Genomic DNA, 14797 nt, shown 5'->3' with positions numbered 1-14797 from the left:
TTCCTTGCTTTGCCAAGGAAGCAGCCTTTTTATTTAATGCACGGGTTCTCCGTTGTTTCATTGTTCGTTTATTACGATTGTTATAGTTGTCTTTGTATACCACGTTGTCAGTTGAGCACTCCGGTTCGAATATGACCAAGCCGTGGAAGCTTACTGTTGAGAATGCAACGTATAGTTGTACAGGAGAAAAATGGCAATCTTTTGTAGGTCTATGAACTTAATTTATGCCTGTATGCGTCAGTCGCTTCATATTCTTTTCGTACCTTATCAATTGTATAATGTGTTTTTTGAACAGGTTTGATTCATTGAAGTGATCACTCGTGCTGTGTTCAGTCAGTTCATGTGAGCCGCTCTCTTGTGTGATGTTGCGATGTCCATGGCTTTATTTAATGTTAGCTAAGAACCGGCACTTAAAAGTTTCTCGCTACAGCAATTTTAACTCTGTTTCAAAGTGATCCAAAGTCTCGTTTATACCTCGTGTCTTCCCATTAAACTTGTATCTCGCGAATATGGTATTGCAAACGGCAGCGGGTCAGTTCACGTGCTTACATGGGAGGCGTGATGACGTGATATATTTTGATATATATCAAAATATCCGCGCTTCGCAGTAGCGAAGTACTGCTTTAAAATTTTTATTAAGAAAAAAAGTAAACCTTTTTAAACTGAGGGAAAATTAATCAATAATTATTTGTTAAGGATCTGTTTGTATACCACGTTGTCAGTTCGCCCCTCCGGTTGTAATATGACCAAGCTGTGTGCTGAGCTTACTGTTGAGCATGAAATCTAACGTGGTTTGTGCCCTTCAGAATGAAAATAGTTTGCATTTACCTTTTTAATAAAAGGCGAGCTTTTAAGCCTGAGAAATCACCCCGTAAATGCACACGTTTAATTGCACGTGTTAATATGTATGCTTACACAGTATTAAAATACACTCAACAATTAACGTCATTTACCTTTGTTCCCGCGTTTGATAAAAGGCGAGCTTTTAAGCCTGAGAAATCACCCCGTAAATGCACACGTTTAATGGCACATGTGTTAATATGTATGCTTACACAGTATTAAAATACACTCAACAATTAACGTCATTTACCTTCGTTCCCGCGTTTGACTCGTGCTGTAAATCTCTTCCTTGTTTTCAGTTCATGTGATTACGTAGGGGCGGCACGGTAGCGCAGTGGGTAGCGCTGCTGCCTCGCAGTTGGGTGACCTGGGGATCCAGGTTCGCTTCCCGGGTCCTCCCTGCGTGGAGTTTGCATGTTCTCCCTGTGTCTGCGTGGGTTTCCTCCGGGCGCTCCGGTTTCCTCCCACAGTCCAAAGACATGCAGGTTAGGTGGATTGGCTATTCTAAATTGGCCCTAGTGTGTGCTTGGTGTGTGGGTGTGTTTGTGTGTGTCCTGCGGTGGGTTGGCACCCTGCCCGGGATTGGTTCCTGCCTTGTGCCCTGTGTTGGCTGGGATTGGCTCCAGCAGACCCCCGTGACCCTGTGTTCGGATTCAGCGGGTTGGAAAATGGATGGATGGATGATTACGTAGGAGGCGTGATGACGTGATACGTGACTCCGCCTCCTCCATTTGAGTATATAGACAAAAAACAGGTTCCAGTTATGACCATTACGCGTAGAATTTCGAAATGAAACCTGCCTAACTTTTGTAAGTAAACTGTAAGGAATGAGCCTGCCAAATTTCAGCCTTCTACCTACACGGGAATTTGGAGAATTAGTGATGAGTGAGTCAGTCAGTCAGTCAGTCAGTCAGTCAGTGAGGGCTTTGCCTTTTATTAGTATAGATAACACTAGCTTGGATAGAGTTTTTTTTTTTTTCCCATTCAGTATTCTTTTAAATGTAGTCACAAGTGTGTTGATGACTGTTAGGTACAACTTATAAACTTCAGTTCATAAAGCAGAAATAAATGAGCAAATATCAATGAAGTTATCAGTGGTCATCAAGTTTAATGATATTAATGAATCTAGCCAAAAAAATGATCACTGTGGAGATGTTCTCCATATCATCCGTGTACTTCCATAAATATACACTGTCCTAAAAAATAAGGGAACAATTAAATCACACATCACATATCGAAGAACAAAATACTCAAGTGACAAATATTTACTGAGTAATTATGTGTAATGCATTCAGACAAAATAATATAACAATGGTCAATGGAACTCAAAATCACATTGAGGGCTGGATTCAACATCACACTGAAAATCAAAGTCAAAAATTGAAATTGCAGGCTGATCAAACTTGTGTGAATTTCATCATGGTAACTAGTAATGTCACTCATTAGTGCATATGACCCCCTCGTACCTTTATGCTCTCCCAACATCTGGTCTTGCTCCTGATGAGATGACTGATGGTGTGATGGGGTATCTCTTCCCAGACCTGGATCAGGGCATCAGTGAGCTCCTGGACAGTCTGTGGTGCTACTTGTCGGCATTGGATGCACCTATACATAATGTCCCAGAGGTTCTCAATTGGATTGAGGTCTGGGGAACGTGTGGTCCAGTCAATGGCATCAGTGCCTTTGTCATCCAGGAACTGCCTGCACATTCTGGTCAGATGAGACTAGGCATTGTCCTGCACATGGAGGAACCCAGGGCCCACTACATCAGCATAACTTTTGACATTTGCTCTGTGGAATTCATCCCGGTAACTAACCGCAGTCAGGGTACTGTTGCCTAGCATGTGGAGGTCTGTGCTACCCTCACCAAACTGGTCATCCTGGATGATGTTGCATGCTGCATAATGTTCAACACAGTGTCTCCTAAATCTTTCAAATCTGTCACATGCTCAGTGTTGCACCATTTGCGAAGCTGCCAATTGTGGTGTTCTGTGTCAAATGCCAATCGAGTTACACGGTTATGGGCTGACAGCACAGGCCCCACTTGAGAATGCTTGGCCATCATGCAACCCTAAAGGAGTTTGTTTCTGACAGTTTGGTCAGAAACATGCACACCTGTATCCAGCTGGAGGTCATTCTATAGGGCTCTTGTAGTGCTCCTCCTATTTCTACTCACGAAAAGGAGCAGATACCACTCTCCGCTGCTGGGTTGATGCCATTCTATAGCCCTGTCCAGCTCTCCTCATATAACGGCCTATCTCCTGGTATATCTTCCATGCTCTTGAGATTGTGCTGGGAGACATGGCCAACCTTGTTATGGCAGATATGGATGTGCCATCCTGGAGGAGCTAGACTACCTATGCAACCTGAATTGGCTGCAGGTGCCGTCTCTTGCTACCAGTAGTGACAAGAACACCATGAAAACTCTAAACTTGAGCAGAATCTGTCAGGAAGTACAAGGAGAGTGCAATTGTCTGTGGTCACCACCTGCAAAACCATTTCCTATTTAGGGTTTGTTTTGCTGTTGTCTCTCCAGTGCACCTTTTGACACTTTTATTTGCACCAAAGTAGGTGAAGTTGATTCACATGCGCTTACGCCTCCTAACTGGACAGACTGATATCCCTGAAGCTTAATTGACTGTGATGATTAAGTTTTCCCTTAATTTTTTTGAGCAGTATACATTGCTTACATTTGAAATGACAGGTGAGTGTTCAAGTAATGCTTCCTTTAGCAGTCTAGCTTGAAATGGTAAAACTCCTGGTACCAGTCAGTCATTTAGGCTCAATAGACATAAAACAAAAAGATTATTATAAGAGCAAAATCTTTAGTATTAGAAGTACAGTAATCCCTCCTCCATCGCGGGGGTTGCGTTCCAGACCCCCCCCCCCCCCCCGCGAAAGGTGAAACTCTGCGAAGTAGAAACCATATGTTTATATGGTTATTTTTATATTGTCATGCTTGGGTCACAGATTTGCACAGAAACACAGGAGGTTGTAGAGAGACAGGAACGTTATTCAAACACTGCAAACAAACATTTGTCTCTTTTTCAAAAGTTTAAACTGTGCTCCATGACAAGACAGAGAAGACAGTTCCGTCTCACAATTAAGAGAATGCAAACATATCTTCCTTTTCAAAGGAGTGCACGTCAGGAGCAGAGACTGTCAGAAAGAGAGAGGAAAGCAAACAAATCAATAGGGCTGTTTGGCTTTTAAGTATGCGAAGCACCGCGGCACAAAGCAGTTACAATGAAGGCAGCAGCTCACACCCCCTCCGTCAGGAGCAGAGAGAGAGAGAGAGACAGAGAAAAACAATCAAAAATCAATACGTGCCCTTCAAGCTTTTAAGTATGCGAAGCACTGTGCAGCATGTCGCTTCACGAAGCAGCTGCACAGAAGGTAGCAACGTGAAGATAATCTTTCAGCATTTTTAGACGAGCGTCCCTATCGTCTAGGTGTGCGAACAGCCCCCCCTGCTCAATCCCCCTACGTCAGGATCAGAGAAAGTCAGCGCAAGAGAGAGAGAAAAGTAAGCCGGGTAGCTTCTCAGCCATCTGCCAATAGCGTCCCTTGTATGAAATCAACTGGGCAAACCAACTGAGGAAGCATGTACCAGAAATTAAAAGACCCATTGTCCGCAGAAATCCGCGAACCTGCAAAAAATCTGCGATATATATTTAAATATGCTTACATATAAAATCTGCGATAGAGTGAAGCCGCGAAAGGCGAAGCGCGATATAGCGAGGGATTACTGTACCTGTGAAAAACATTTCATTACGAACTGGTTTTGGATTCTATGTATGAAACTGGTTGATGCAAAAGTCTTTTTTTGTTTTGCCAGAACAGATTAGTAGTTGTTAAATTTTTCACGTTTTCCTTATTTCTTTCATGCTGTCTTACTGCTCTCTGAAATTTATAATCAACCCACACAAATGCAGAACAAGTCAGGTTGATGGTCACACCTAGTTCAGATCTTCACAATTTTCAAAGCTGTTGATAAAATTGATACATCAGAATTTTTTCAATTAAATAATGAATCATATACTTCAGGATTTTTGTGAGAATCTGGAACAAACTACTAAGGCTATGTTCATAGGATAGCTAAAATTGACTGGGTTCTAATTTTTGACACTTATCCACATTATTTTTTTGACTTTTTGAGATGTGGAGGGTTTTGATGCAAAACAGTGTGGTGACAGTCTCACAATATTAATGAGAACATTAATTACTCATATCAGGATCTGTCCACAGAATTTAGTTGCAGTGTGAATCTAGTCTAAATTATGTACGAGAGCTGGAAACCTTGACAACTTTTGAAGGTATTTAGGTGAATACTGAGGCAACGTCTTTATTAGCTAACTAAAGACTGTCATGTTAGGTGACTGTTACGGTAATTTTCAGGTGTAGCCTTCATTTACAAAATCTTGACAGGTCAGAGGCATTCAGTGGCAAGCTCCTGAGAATCTAATTTGTGTAGTCTGACAAAACAGGTGACTCACTCCAACTAGTGTGCAACTTGTCCAATCAAAAATAAACCGGTTTAATTTTGTCTTTAGTTATCAGCACAAGTCAGCAGTTGGTGATGATCTTGCCAGACCCTGCAAGTTTTAACCTCTGAAAATTGTTTGTCATGTATAATTTACCAACTGTGTGCTGACCTTACATCACAATTGTGCTCGCCCCATTTAATGAGCGTGAATAGCGTGTTGCATGATGGAGCTTTTGCTGTATGAAGGGTAAGCAGCTACTGTGAGTTTATCTGCAATCCCCGCCCTTTCCATTTTCCTATTTTCATAATATATAAAACATGAGACATACATAAACAAACTTCTATTTTGTTTGTGATATCCAAAACATGTGCATTGATTATTATTCATCGTCTCTGCATTGTATGGTTAATTCCATGTCAAATCAACCGATTTTTCCCAGAAATCCCTTATGTGAATTCTTATGTGAATCTTTCATTTGTATTTTCCATTCTAAACATGGGTTAAATTCACCAGTGGTGAAATTCATTATCAGTATTGATACCCAAGTTAGCTATGAAGAACTTGATGTATAGGATTAATGGGAAAAAACAACTCGCCAAAGGCACATTAAGCATAACATCTGAACAACAGCTGCTTGATTTATCTTTAAATGTAACATTAGTTATAATGACATGTTCACATCATTGTACTGCAGCAGCAGGAATGTGACCCATTTAATTTCTGTTTTAATCAAAGTGCAGGGTGTAGGGCATCATTGTCTTTGAAGTCAAGATGGTACTGCCTCTCACTGACCATTGTAGGTGCACTAAGCAGTGCAGTGACACACTTTTATCTCACCCAACAAGCACCATCTCTAGGTGGCCAATGGAAAGACTGTGCATGGTTAGTTTAGATGCATGAAACATCGGGATGTCTGATTCCACTTCACTTTTGTCACAAATCTCACCAATCCAACATTTTTCATCATTCGTGCACCAAATATTGCCACCAATAGGACACGGTCTAATGTGAGGGACACATCTGATCCATCCAGGAGTGTTTTTGTGAAAGGGCAGGATCTCAGCTTCAGTGGTGGATATTCGGACAGTCAGTTGACTGTCTTCACCAGACACCCGATGACTTTGTGTTTGCTATCTTATGTAGAGGTATAATAGTGGTATTCTCAAGTACCAGTTACTGTTTTAACCATGGAGAATTGCATTCTCTGTTCAGCAACATGAGCTAGGACATCATCATTTGATATGTAAAAAGTTTGACATTTTTCATAACTTACTGATTGACACATGGCACATTCGGCCTATGTTTAGGATGGAAAATAAACATGAAGGATTTGCATAAGAAAAGTAAGGTTTATGTTTTTGGAAAGAAGGGGCAACATAGGATAAATTATCTTCACATTCCCACATGCCTTTAGGGTGCTCTGAAAATGAAATCCAAAATTATTTTTTGGATTTGAGAGGTCTGCTGTTCAAACCCTGATACAGTTGCTTTTCTGTTTATTGCTTTTTCAGAAAGCCTATATAGTTATCTGAATAATCTGAATAAGGAGGGGAAAAAAGTCTGTGTTGGTTACAAATATGTGTTTCTAAGGGCCTATACATAGCTAAGCCAAAAACTCAAATTAAATTTTGGTAATTTGCAAGGCGATGCTTTAACCAGGCATTGTCTTCTGGAGCAAATGTTCTAATTTTGTCACATGCTGTACCAATTAATGTACCAGCGTGCAAAGTCTGAGCCTGCTCGTGGTTTAGTTCTTGAGTTATGGACTTGTGGAATTTGTTGAAAAAATGAGGCTGGATAAAATCGACACATAACCCCAACCCCCTTGGTAAAACTGGCTGTGTCTTGGAAAGTATTAATCTTACATAAAAAAAAAATAATTCCAAGATGTCTCCTGACTAACATGGATATACCTGTTAATTTTTCCAGAATTTTTTGAGTCCGAAGTGAGTGGGCCATTGGTTGATTTGATATGGAAGTGACCCTTAAGCATTGTACTTCTAGATGAGCAGTCATTGGTTGTTAGCTAACATGCACATAAGCCTGCTCCTATGACTAAAGCAAAAAGTGGACTTGTTTGATTTTTTTTCAGAGCAAGTAATGTACTAGTTGGACTGAGGTGGTGGGCATGTTACATTACGAGATGGGCTTCACAGCACTGTGCCACTGATTATGTAAGTGAAGGCTACAACTGAAAATCTCTGGAAAAGTTGAGTAATGTGACATGCCCTTTAGAGACCCACAAGTGTGCAATATGAAATGAAGCCATAACAGTGCAGAACATTTCTAGTTTTTGGTTTAAAGTAGCAGTAAAATCCTTGAGCAAATGAGACTAGCTGATCTAAGAGAGAAGCAAGAGGGGTATTCCAGCAGCATACTGATGTTCCAACTCATTCCAAAGGACATATCTTGGACTTGATTTGCTGTTCTGGAGTTACCCCACTTGATTGTACTGCAGATGAACTCCCCATAACTGATCATTTTCTTATTTCATTCAATGTTAAACTTGCACTTTCCAATACTAAGCTTTCCCGTCTCGTGTCTTTCCGTAATATTAAGACTATTAACTTAGACTGTCTTTCCTCTAGAATTGATTCCCTTATGAACATTCATAATTTATCCACTCCTGAAGAACTGGTCTCACACTATAACACTTGAGTTAATGGTATTCTTAACTCTCTCGCTCCATTAAAAACTAGATCTGTTTCTTTCTCCTTTTCTGCTCCCTAGTTCATGCCTGAACTTCGGCTTTTGAAAGCCAAAGGCAGGCAACTTGAACGGTTGTATAAAAAACTGGACTCTTTATTCACAAAGAGATGTACAAAAGCCATATACTTTATTACAAGGACTGTATTGCCCAAACTAAATCTAACTATTATACTCACATTATTTCTTCCAATGAATGCAACACAAAGTCATTGTTTTCACTGCTTAATAATATTGCACAGTCCCCGGATTCTTTACCTTCTCACCTTTACTCAACTGATTTTTGCAATTCCCTTATGTCCTTTTTTGATAAAAAAATCCAGAAGATTCACCAGTCTCTCGGTACAGATTCCTCCAGTACTTCATTTGAATTTCACCCACCAACTCACTCATTTTCTTCATTTCCAAAATTCTTGAAAAAATAGTTGCTATTCAACTTCATTCTCATTCATCTCAAAATAATCTGTACGAACAGTTCCAGTCTGGTTTTCCCTCCTTTTCATTATTTACCTCCTTCCCCTTGGAAATATCTTTTCGTAAATATAACATTAGCTTCCACTGTTATGCTGATGACACCCAGCTCTAGCTTGCTAGCAAACCTACTGTTTCCTTTCCACCCTCCTTGCTTATTGATTGCATAGCAGAAATCAAATCCTATTTAATTTTCTTAAATTAAATAGTGACAAAACTGAGGTTCTCCTCATTGGTACAAAATCAACATTATCCAACACTGATAAAATCAACATTATCCAAAACTGATCATTTTTCATTTGTTATTGATAATTCCTCTGTCTCCCCTTCCCCACAGGTTAAGAGACTGGGTGTCATCCTTGATGGTTCTTTATCCTTTCAGTCCCACATCAATAACATGTCCCAATCTACATATTTCCACTTGCGTAACATTAATCGTATTCGCCCCTCCCTCACTCCCCACACCACTGCTATCCTTGTTCATAGCCTTGTCACTTCTCCTCTGGATTATTGCAATTCCCTTCTCTTTGGTCTTTCTCTCAAATCTCTTTATAAGCTTCAACTGGTCCAGAATTCAGCTGCCCGCATCATTACTAGAACCCCCTCTATTCACCATATTACTCCCGTTTTGCAGCAGCTTCACTGGCTTCCAATTAAGTTCCGCATTCAATTCAAAATGTAAAGCTATCCACAACCTTGCGTCTCCATATCTGTCTGACCACCTCCATGTTGCCATTCCCTTCCGTTCCCTTAGATCCTCTTCCTTCATCCACTTGACTGTCTCCTTCATCTGTCTTACCACTATGGGGAGCAGAGCATTCAGTTGCTGTGCTCCCCAGCTCTGGAACTCACTACCATCTGAGCTTAGAAATGTTGAATCATTTTCACTTTTCAAATCTAAACTTAAAACTCATTTGTTTAAGACTGCTTTTTCTCTTTGATTACAATTGCTCTGTCTGATTTTATATTTTATATTTTAGTTTTGTTTATAATCTTTGTTCTATCTATTGTTCGGTGTTCTTGAGTGTTTAGAAAGGCGCCCACAAATAAATAAAATGTATTATTATTAATATTAGATTATGATGTATACATTGGTATTGGTTAAAGTAATTCCTGAAGCTGGAATGCAAGTTAAAGAAAAGAATTTATTATTTTCATTTTTAATTCCACATTTTCCCAGAACCAGAGGCACCTAGCAAATTTACCTCCAGTCTAAACCATTAAACATTGGAAAAACATTGTCGAATAGATTGAGACAGATTATAATTGCTGTTTTCTAGCACTGACAACTTCATGTTGTCATTGTTGGATAAATTGCTTGCCAGGTTGTGATATTACAGTGCTAGTCACTTAAGTCGTTTGCATTTATTTTCGCACTAAACAGAGTTAATGGGGCTTCATTGATTTGGATGAAGATAAACAAATACTGTTACATACACTGAAATTAACAAGAAGCTGTAAAGTTAATGTTAATGATTAACCATTAATATTATGATTTGAACCTACTAGTTTTATTGATTATATACAAGGTGACAGTCTTTAGGCTGACTAATTTTGTTAAATTTTCTTTTAATTGCTTCCTTATACAGCAAAAATGATCAGTTTGGAAGGTAGTATCCCAAAGCTCAAGTAAATGAGTGTTTTTTCTTTAATTATAAAACAGAATAGTCAATGGTTCTCACATATTCAAATGTAAACTGTGCTTAATCCAGATCAAAATTTTACATTTATACCATAGTCTGGTTCAGTGTTCATGCTGACTACCCCAGATGATTGTGCGTGAGCACTGGAAAACGTTTACTGTAATTTTTTTTTTTTTTTTGGAAAGCTGACAATGAAACCCTTCATTGAGTCAAAACATTTTACCCAGATTTGACTTGGCTCCAGCCCAAAGTATTATTTTACTTGACCTGAAACTAACATAAACTGAAACTTGACTCAGCAGAAGAATAATGACTTAAAAATGCACATACATTAAATATAGTGTATATATGTGTATGTGTGTATGTGTATATATGTATATGTAATATATATACTGTATATGTATGTTCAAGTCTTCTGCAAACAAGAGTAGTTCTGTTTGAAGAGGGTAATAAAGCCTTTATTTTTACCCCTCATTATTGGACGCTCCATCTGTAGCGAAAGATATCAATTTATTGATGTCAATTTCCCCAACAATTGAAAATTCAAGAATTGCTGCAGAGATATTGTCACCTCGTGTTTGTCATTTAAGAGGTATCAAAGCCAGTAATTCTTCATGTAGACCTTATTGGAAACATACTGTCTCAGAATGGTAATTTGTGCAATTTCCTTAATGTTACGACTCGTCACATGCTAAAGAAAATACAGATGGTGATTTTATATCATTAATCTGTTGATCTGTCACATTCTTACCCATCTTAATAATTCTGTCATGAACAGTATTTTGTGGATAGTAGAGTGTCTTTAATTTTTTAATAATATCTTCTTTATTTTTGACGTTAGTAGAGATATTCTGCCAGATTAAAAAGCACTTTTTATATATTCTCCATCTGTGAAAGGATTTATATGATTTGCAGTCTTAACGAGAAACAGCAAAACTTGATTGTTGCATATTTTCCTTTAATTCTGTCACCGCTTTTTTCTTCTGCGAATGATTTTTTTTTTGCAAATGTTGCACTTTGTTAAAAGGTGATGTTTGAGATTTGATTTCTTTTCTCAACTATTCATTGTAAATTAGACAAGTTAGAAGACCCATAGAGTTTTGCGTCTCAAAGGTGACTAAAATCGCAAAATTGTTCAGGTCTGCAGTGATAGTCTTCACCCTCCCCCCCCCCTTTTCTCGAGTAAAGTTTGTTTGACTCTGCAGTTGTCTGCCCTTCAATCTCCACTTCACTACTTTAACTGTTCAAAATGTACTCACCACTCTGAACTCAGCTGGCTATAATATGTAAATCGGAGGAAATATAATAATGTTTACTAAGACGTGGGAAGGCATGGTGATGATTAACCACAAAAAGTGTATGAAAGAGTTAGGAATCCCAATAAACATTGACACGTACATCAAATCTTGGGTACTGAAGAAAACTCTGGAGAGCATATGATATGACCGAAGACGTAATTTCATCGAACTGAATGACTTTGAGGAAAATGTAGATTATGCAGTTAGGAGGTTAAATGCAACAGAGATGCAGGACAGACTGCCTGATTCACATATAGCTAAAGAAATATCTAAATGATAAATATTAACACATTAATAAATTATTTATCTTTATAAAAGTGTTTCAAATAATTTATTAAGACATGAAAATGTGAATGTGTCTTTTATTCTGGGAAGAGCCCATATATATATATATATATATATATATATATATATATATATATATATATATATATATATATACAGTGATCCCTCGCTATATCGCGCTTCGCCTTTCGCGGCTTCACTCCATCGCGGATTTTATATGTAAGCATATTTAAATATATATCGCGGATTTTTCGCTGCTTCGCGGGTTTCTGCGGACAATGGGTCTTTTAATTTCTGGTACATGCTTCCTCAGTTGGTTTGCCCAGTTGATTTCATACAAGGGACGCTATTGGCAGATGGCTGAGAAGCTGCCCAACTTACTTTCTCTCTCTCTCTCTCTTGCGCTGACGTAGGGGGGTGTGAGCAGGGGGGCTGTGTGCAGCTGTTTCCTGAAGGACATGCTGCACGGAGCTTCGCATACTTAAAAGCTCAAAGGGCACGTATTGATTTTTTTTATCTGTCTCTCTCTATCTCTCTCTCTCTCTCTCTCTGTCTTCCTGCTCCTGACGGAGGGGGTGTGAGCTGCCGCCTTCAACAGCTTTGTACCGGCGGTGCTTCGCATACTTAAAAGCCAAAAAGCCGTATTGATTTTTTTTTTGACTGCTTGCTTTGCACTCCTTTGAAAAGGAAGATATGTTTGCATTCTTTTAATTGTGAGACAGAACTGTCATCTCTGTCTTGTCATGGAGCACAGTTTAAACTTTTGAAAAAGAGACAAATGTTTGTTTGCAGTGTTTGAATAACGTTCCTGTCTCTCTACAACCTCCTGTGTTTCTGCGCAAATCTGTGACCCAAGCATGACATTCTAAAAATAACCATATAAACATATGGTTTCTACTTCGCGGATTTTCCTATTTCGCGGGTGGCTCTGGAACGCAACCCCCGCGATGGAGGAGGGATTACTGTATAATATTAATGAGGGGGGACCCAAAAATGACCGGAAATATTTTTAAAACGTCTTTAATTTTCTGTACAAACTACAATTAGTCTCCTTCAAAGTACTCTCCATTGGCGGAATACACTTATCTAACCGTTTGTTCCATTGTTCGAAACATTTTTTAAATTCGTCTGAAGAAATGCCCATTAATGCTCTGGTTGTTTCTTGTTTTACCTCTTCAACGTCAGCAAAACTCCTTCCTTTCAAGTCTTTTTTCATCCGAGGGAACAAAAAGAAATCACACGGAGCTAAATCCGGTGAGTAGGGTGGGTGGTTCAGGGTTGTCATACCGTTTCTTGCCAAAAATTGCTGAATGCTGAGAGCAGTGTGAGATGGAGCGTTGTCATGATGAAAGAACCAATCGCCCGACTCCCACAAATCAGGGCGTTTCTTTCTCACACTGTTGCGCAACCTACTTTTACAAAAAAATTCACTGAACACAAGCACAACCTTCCAGACTGATGGCACTTGGCAGACTGATTTGTGAGTAGTGTAACTAGATCGCCCTAGCGGCCCAACCACGTACTACAAGTACCAACCTAACAACAACAAAATTCCAGTTATTTTTGGGTCCCCCCTCGTGTGTGTGTATATGTGTATATATATATATATATATATATATATATATATATATGGGCAGTGTTTAATGACTGACATCAATTAATTGTTTATGTGACAATATATTGTCAAGCGTGGGTCACAGAGTTGCACTAGAGATGGGAAAGCAAGTCCAATAAAATATCATTGAACTAGCAGGCACATTCTCAAGGCTTTTTTCTAAATACGAGTTTTTCTTCAGCACACTGCACATGAGAATCGTCATGGCAATCGTCCTGCTTTATTTTGCTTCTTCAGGTTAAAAAAATGCAAATCCCTCCTTGTCAAGCAAGTTCTGCTGTTGGGAAGAATTGGCTAAGCCGGATATAGTCTGAAGAAGAGAGGACAGGAGAGAGAGAGAGAGAGCAAAAGCTTAAGTGAAGGCTCACCTTTAAATGTTGTAAGCGTCATGCAACAATTGCGTTATGTGGTAAAGTTGAAGCTGATCTCGCACAGGGTATTGTATAAGAAGTTTGTTTCTCATTGAATTACTGTTTTACAGAATTTGTGTGTGCAAATGCTGGTGATGAACAGCAGGAATTCGCTGCAGCTGCTGTGTTGGCCACAATATATGTATTTAATAGGCCTGGGAAAATTAATGCATTAATCTTTAAGATTCATTTGACCTGTTTAATGCATTAAAAATATTGTCACATCCAAGGCCAGCAACGGCCTCAGCAAGGTTGGCATTTTCATGTATTTTTTTTTTTTTTTTTACATTACAAAACAATAAAGTAAGTGTGCAACTAAAAAATTACATACATATTCAGTACTGAATTTATACACAGCCTTTATATTTTTATGAAATAAAATGTTAATTTAAAGGTTTAACATTCCGTATTAATGTGGTTCACAACTACAGGTTTATTAGGGCCCTGAACCTTATCTTGCAGTTCCATCCATCAAGTAGAAACCCAGATCCTCCATGATGTTGTATGCTGAGACTGCAGTAGGACAGTGAGTTCTCTCCAGAATGGTAAGAGCTGTTACTAGTTTGATGCATCTTTCTGAGATGAAGGTTAACTTCACTTTTAGGGTATAGGATATTTGTTACAGTCTGAGCTGATGTGTTCTTAGCCAGAAATAACTTTTTGTAGTGTTCAGCGAGGTGCCCTACTGATATGAACCAGCTATTCCACCTGGTGTTTTCTGCCTTAGGGGTTCCTGGCAGGCTTCTTGAAGAAGGCAGACTTTACCCACATCACTAGTAATGCAGCCTCACTAAAGTATTTATAATGCTGCCAGGTCTCTCCCACCAAACTGATAACATGACACAAGCAGGTTGAATGTACACTGTTAGGCATAACCCCTTTTAAAACTTCCTGGTATGCTTTCAGATAGTATGATGCATTGTCTGTAACCACTGCTAAAATGTCATTAAGATTCAGCTTGTTGTTGTGAAGGGACTGAAGTGCTGCCTGTGGAAAAGTTGTAGCTCTCCATAAAGATAATATCTGCCAAAAAGTACTGGGG

The 14797-nt window shown here is 39.0% G+C and overlaps 1 protein-coding gene across 3 annotated transcripts in view; it reads left to right on the top strand.

The window, feature by feature from the left end:
* Nucleotides 1-14797, top strand: part of LOC114668158 (probable ATP-dependent RNA helicase ddx6) — an 81273-nt gene that overhangs the window by 8129 nt on the left and 58347 nt on the right. Inside the window, exon 1 of one of the 3 annotated variants that reach the window (XM_051920597.1) lies at nt 14238-14300. The exons of the other annotated variants lie outside the window; for them this stretch is intronic. The gene's annotated coding sequence lies outside the window, so the exon portion shown is untranslated. Of the gene's footprint in view, nt 1-14237; nt 14301-14797 lie in introns of those variants that run through there. 3 annotated transcript variants of the gene reach the window in all.

The sequence above is a fragment of the Erpetoichthys calabaricus genome, chromosome 17 (genome assembly GCF_900747795.2).
Source record: "Erpetoichthys calabaricus chromosome 17, fErpCal1.3, whole genome shotgun sequence".
NCBI classification, from domain to species: domain Eukaryota; kingdom Metazoa; phylum Chordata; class Cladistia; order Polypteriformes; family Polypteridae; genus Erpetoichthys; species Erpetoichthys calabaricus.
The sequence above is the reverse complement of the archived record's forward strand: the minus strand, read 5'-3'. Positions and strand labels throughout refer to the sequence as shown.